This window comes from Pocillopora verrucosa, chromosome 6, assembly GCF_036669915.1.
Source record: "Pocillopora verrucosa isolate sample1 chromosome 6, ASM3666991v2, whole genome shotgun sequence".
Taxonomy (NCBI): domain Eukaryota; kingdom Metazoa; phylum Cnidaria; class Anthozoa; order Scleractinia; family Pocilloporidae; genus Pocillopora; species Pocillopora verrucosa.
In genome coordinates, this window is record NC_089317.1 from 10,820,813 (window position 1) to 10,827,195 (window position 6,383).

The window sequence follows — 6,383 nt, forward strand, 5'->3', positions numbered from 1 at the left end:
TGGAAAAAATGTCAATAAAGAATTTCATTACTGGTCAGTCTATATCAGCTCCGCATCAATATTCTTCGCTTGAATTCTCACAAAGAAAAATATTTCTTGTCCGAGCACTTAAGCAAAATAAGTTTGGCTGGGTTTAAAAATGTTTGATTCCAATTAGTCAGTCTTTGGTGGTGGTTCTCATAAATATAATTCATAACAGTACAGTGTTACTTATCATAGACAACTCAGGCACTGGTCGACCAAATCTTTGTAATAAATCACTGTATCGACATGGATACGCCAATATTCTAGGTAAAATGCAAAGGCCTTCCAGTCCATCAAAAATGGTTCCTTGAGAACAAACCAAATCTGCTGGTATTTGTAGAGCATCGGCAAGTAAAGGAATGTCGTTTTTTCAGAATCTGAATTCTGCTTTACACTCGTCTGGTTCCATATGGTCAAAGGAAAATCGTTGATAGTGTTCATACGGAAGATTTAAGCTCTTTGAAGAGAATAAATCATGCAGCAAAATGAACTCTTCATTGTTTATGACCTCTGATGAATAATAAAGCGTGAAAGGATCACGCAGTTCTCTAGAATTAGCCATGATAGTTTGACGTCTTCCAAATTCCAAACGTATTGGAGTGTTTTATCGCCAAATTTTCCGCGTAAACGACACCGTACTCTAGCCAGGCTCTCCTCCGTTATGACGTTCTCGATAGAAGCCCCCATCCTCAATCTTAAGGTCCCTAATATGCATATTCTCTAGACTGTTCTCCGTACATTTTTCAAAGCGCCGACAAGGAGAATTTGAGTCACAATCAACGGCTTCTTTTATTGGTGATCATTTCCTCGATTCTCATGGTCTTAATGTGTTAATTTGAGGTGATATTGTATGGAGAAAATAGATGCTAATTGCCCTAAAAGATAAAAGAGTTAAGGAAGGCGGCAAAAATCTTGTATAGGAAGGTAGAAAACGATAGTGACCCTCTTTGAGAGGACTTGTGCTCCGTTGCGAAAGAAGTAAATAAAAATGTGTGGAAATAACTACATAAATGAACTGTTAAAAGATTAATCAATGGTAAACTAAAGAGACAAGGAGCTGAATAAACAATTTTTTATCTTTTTATTTATTTTTTTAACTGATAAATGAATGAATCGATTAATAATTGCCCTAATATAAATCTTTGACATTGGGAGTACAGGTACATGGTTTTATTTAGCACTACTCAACAGCGTTAACCGGACATAAATATTTAGTAGTATTGCTCTTCTTACTTGAAGCACAAGCACATCTGGCTACAAGATTTTGAGATTCTCCGCGATAAATTGTGATCTCTTACGTAACCGTTATCGAGTCACCGTACCCCAAATAAAAAATGTTTTATAAACTGTTCTGCTGTAAATATTAGATTAACAATATTTGAATTAATTCATATTAATCGAATTAATTAACATTAGTTGAGGATTTTAGAACGGACTTGTCTCTTAACTCACTCACGTAGCTAATTACTGTTTGCAAACCATTCCCACAGTCAATTTGTAAAGCCAGGAAATTTCTTTGGATACCGACACATTGTCTTGGCTGCATCTTGGTCACCAACTTTTATTATTTCCTGTTTTAAAACCGCAATTCAAACCTGGTGTAGGTTAATTAGCTTTTCTCTAAAGGGTTGTAAACAACCTATCTCTTTGACTCACATTTGCCTTGCATTAGTAGTACTAGCCAACAGGTAGGGTCGCTTTTCCTGACCAAAATTCCTCGAGCGGGGGCTTTACCTGTTTAAGTGAAAGCAGATTTTACCCTTAGTGCCAGAGGGTTATTTTCTTTAAAGCCGTCATCTGTGAGCGGCGAAGCCGCGATTGGGAAAGAGAAACCCTCTCGGAGGTGTAAAGTTCTGGTATAAAGCGAACAATAACATTTTAATTTATATCACTTTTCAACCTCCTGTGGAACTAGTAGAGGAAGTGGTTCCTTCATTGCCAAATCCAGGAGTTTGGACAATGGATCAGTCTTCGTCGCTGTTATCTCCTAATGATTCATTCTGAAACAAGAATAAGATAGCCGCAAGTGTTGGGTCAAAGAGGGTAAGGGTACTATTCTCCAGAAATGTATTTATTTTGTAGCTGTCCGGCCGACCGACGAGCCTACCGAGTAGTAATTCTTGGGTTAATCGGGCTCTTGACAGGGAAATTAAAGAAACATGACTATACCTTCCTTAAGCTGATGGCCTTTTTCAGTGCATCCTCCCCTCTTTCCTGCTGGTAAGCTTGCATCCAGCTTTGGTCGTCATCTGGAGTATTCTCAACCCCCGAAACAACTTCGGCGTAAGTTCTTTTGGCTGACACAATTAACCAAATAAAGCGAAAAAAGCAAAATTTCACAGCGGCTTCTTGAGAGAATCCGAACTTCGGACCATGAAATAATGCAATACTTCTCGACGAACAGTGAAACAAATGTTCCTTGAGTAGGTGTGATTTTGTAACTTTGTCGAGTCTGGTCTTTGACAGATAACAAACGAATCATTTAAAAAATTAAAAGTATTAGAACCTCTTTATTTATTTATTTAGAGATTACATCATCCCGCAATGAATGGCTTTGTCTTTGGTTTCACTTTTCTTTTTGGGTGAAATGAATCAATTATATTGAATGAATTTTAACTAAATCACTGAAACATTAACCTCACTAAACCGAGCTGATACAATGATATTGTGATGAGCCATGATACTTAGAGTGAGGGAAGGTTTGAAGAATATTTATGTATTATTTATGTATTCATGTATTATTATTTGTAAGTCAACTCAGACCATAATTAATAACAAATACCATTAACATCATATAAACTATATTACATTATGTCGTTTAAAATATCATTATCATTAGTTCAATTAATTAATTATTATAAGTAGCGGTAGTATCAAGTAAACTTGTAGCCACGATCCACGACCCACACCCCACGACGCACGACCAGCAGTCAAACTCCGAAAAAGTAATACGCGAACTCAATTCTTCTCTTACAGTTATTAATTGCCAGACGGCTCTCAGATCCGCCGCAACCTAATTTGCATAAATTTTTGTTGGTGGGCTAAGCTCGTGGTGCTAAATGCGCATGCTAGTTGTTATCAAGCCCCTAGAATTTCATGCTCTTCGCATGTTTGAAATCTTTAAAATAGTAGCAGTGAGGTCATTTCAAATTTAAAGAAGGGTTGATTACTCTATTCAGTTAAACATTCGCGATTCTAATGGCAGAATGAGCAGATGGTGAAAATAGATGGAGAAAAGGTTTAAATTTATGTTTTCAACAAGGGTTATGCATTGTCATCTAAATCCCGTTTTTAATTGAGAATTAATGTGATAAATGAATGACTGTGGATCATTTAGAGGGTTTATTACATGTACAAACCAACAAAGTAACCACTTCCCTGGTTTGCTTCGTAGCTCAGTTGGTAGAGGAATGTACCAGTATCGCAGAGGTCATGGGTTTAACTCCCGTATAGGCCAGCATGTTTTTCAGGCTTTATTTTCTCTACTGGTTAAGTGGTGTTCATTACAGCGAAGATCACTCTCATATTCAAATAACTGTATCTCAGACACATATATGTTATAGATATAACCTAAAATTGCTCGCAATGATTTCAATCAGTTTGGTTTGTTGTGTTTTGCACCAAAGATATCAGAAGATTTTTTCTTGGATTTATATCAGAAAAAAAAAGACTTTTGAATTATTAAAACTGTAGATTTCTTCTTCTTATCTTAATAGTAGTTTTCTGTGAATGTTTCTCTGAAATGATGATAAAGACCAAACATCATGAGCATTTGCATATATGACAATGACAATGACAATGACATTGCTAACACCTGTATCATTTGCTCTGTAATTTTTGAGCTCCAAAACGTTAAAATGGTCCTAAAGATGGCTTTAAATTTTGATTATTGTAGCTGACACTTACACTCTTCTGTTTGTTACAGTATTTATCACATTTGTAAGGTATGACAAGTTCCTTTGGTGCATACAGTTTATTTTGTTTCTTTATAAGAGCTTTTTGATAAAAAAAAATTTAGTTTGGGAAGTTAAGCTAAATCTAAACTCAAAGCTTTATTTCAAAATTGAGATCATTGTCATCTCAACCTAGGATAAGATAAAGGCGCACGTACAATCTAAATAAAATTAAACGAGGCATGATCGTTAGAAACTTCCACCACAGCAAGCGACACGTAATGCTGTTTCAGTTTTTAAGTTAAACTTGTCAACTTTCTTATTTGAAATCCCACGGCAGGTTCTCAAGCTAAAAGTGTTCTTGCTTTCACACGGTGTTTTAACCTAATCTTCAAATAGTTCTTGAAGTTTAGTTGTGTTTGTTTGATTAATCTTAGTTCCAACAATAATCACTGGAATTAGACGTGCACGAACTGTTCATGGAGGCAGCAACTTGCACTTAATTAACCTGTGAATCTTCGGGTCGATCATAACCAAACATCAACTGGGCCGAAGAGAATTAAGGCAGTCAACAAAGGAAATACTGGTGTGCGGCAAGAAGGAAAGGTGGGGACTTTAACAAAAGTCAGCAGGAATGATTCAGGAATAATTAACTGTGCTGCGTATAGTGGTTTCGGTAAACCAGATAGCCAAGCATGTGAATGTGAATTCATGTGAATTTTGCTTGTGAGTATATGATATATGCTCGGAAAAAACTTTTACTATAGTGTTAAACAGAGATGCGCTTTCTATTTATCTTTCTTTTAGCATGCGCTATCATTTACTGGTAGTGATGGTAATGGCTTACATTCAGTTGCCGAGAGGTTTTAATGGCTTACCTCCCGTGACGTAAGCATTAAATGTTGTGTCAAGAAAACTGCTACTGTTTGTAAAGTACACTGTAGTCATGCATTATACAGCTGTCGCTCCATACATGTACCAACATGATATTTTGATTACAAGGCTCTCAGAGTTGAACCAGGGGTTAGCCTGTCAGGTGGCAATTGTAAAAGACAAAGTAGTGCTTCAAATTTTTCCTGGTTGATAACTATCTGTGTAAGATCTGTTGAATAATTTCATGAATGATATTGATTGTTTTAATACATGTGAAATAGTAAGAAAGCAGAGCAGCAATTTAATCTTCGGGGCTGTCTTGTTCAAAGCTGGGTTAAGATAAACCATAGTTAGTGTGAAATCTGATTTCAGATATAAAAGCTTTAAACTAAAGCTATTACATCAGTAATAACATTAGTACACCAGTAGTAAGATCAGTACACCGGTAATAACATCAGTACACCAGTAGTAACATCAGAATGCACATCCTTCAAACTGTTCTCTATACATTTCCTAAGATGCTGACAGGAAGTATTACGTCTCTATATTAAACAGAGAAGCTCTTTTATTGGTCGAGCTAACACTGAGCCGGTTCTGAAATTTAGCATTAACAGGATCGGCTGAATCATCTGTTCTAATGCTGACTATACCATCACTGTTGAATTTTATGACACTAAGACTTAGACACGACGTCAGGCTGTAGTTCCAATTAAGCGTGATAGGAAATCCTTCATAAACCTGTTCGATGCCAGGAGGAAGCAATTCAGCTGGATTTGATGTTGTCCTAACCGGAAAAGGTTCATTCCATGTGACACCCCGCCACCTAAAGGAGAATATTTTAGATCGCAGTTACATTGAACTCACGTTTTCGATTTCGTCTAAACAAGAACGGCTTTCCTCTAATTTTGAGTAATCTAAAAGGCACAGCAATCTGCTGCTGACAATATAAGAATCATCTAAACTTAGTACAAACCTAGAACTGAACCGGAGGCCTTTAACAGGAAAGGGTTACATGGTCACCCTTTCTTCTCTTAACGGCCATTAGCCAATACTAATTTCGCAAAAAGACGCTTTAAACGGCCCACGAGAGAAAAAAATACCACAATTGCGTCGATTTACATTTCATTTAACTTTATTGAGGTATTCAGACCTAGATGCAATGTGGTATGCAATTTTCAGAGCGTTTTTCATAACCCTCGAAGATTATGTTCGTCGCATGTCAACAACAATTATCAGGCACGAACGCATACTGTGGGTCTGTCTGTGGTGCAGTTTTGGCAAAGAAATCTGGAATGGCAGGAACTAACAAAACCCAAATTGGATCAGAATTGGAAAACCTCGAAACCTGGTACATTAACCAGTGGTTTTACAAACAGCCCGGAATTTAATGAAGCCTATCGATTTAAATTACTTAAAAGCCTGATGAATTAAGGAAAATCTGTCTTAATCGTATAATTCTGTGATGAACGAGTGTGGTTTGTTTCCATCTCGTCGACTGCCGTTGAAAAAAATATCAAATTATTTATATTTTTTCAGGTGAGGGCCTGTCTACATGTAAGTGAGGGACTCCAGCTAGTTGAGGTACCCCACCCA

General features: G+C 36.8%; 1 pseudogene; it reads right to left on the reverse strand.

Moving 5' to 3' along the window:
* Positions 1 to 586, reverse strand: part of LOC136281855 (uncharacterized) — a 418,311-nt pseudogene extending 417,725 nt beyond the window's left edge.
* Between the last annotated feature and the right edge of the window lie 5,797 nt (positions 587 to 6,383).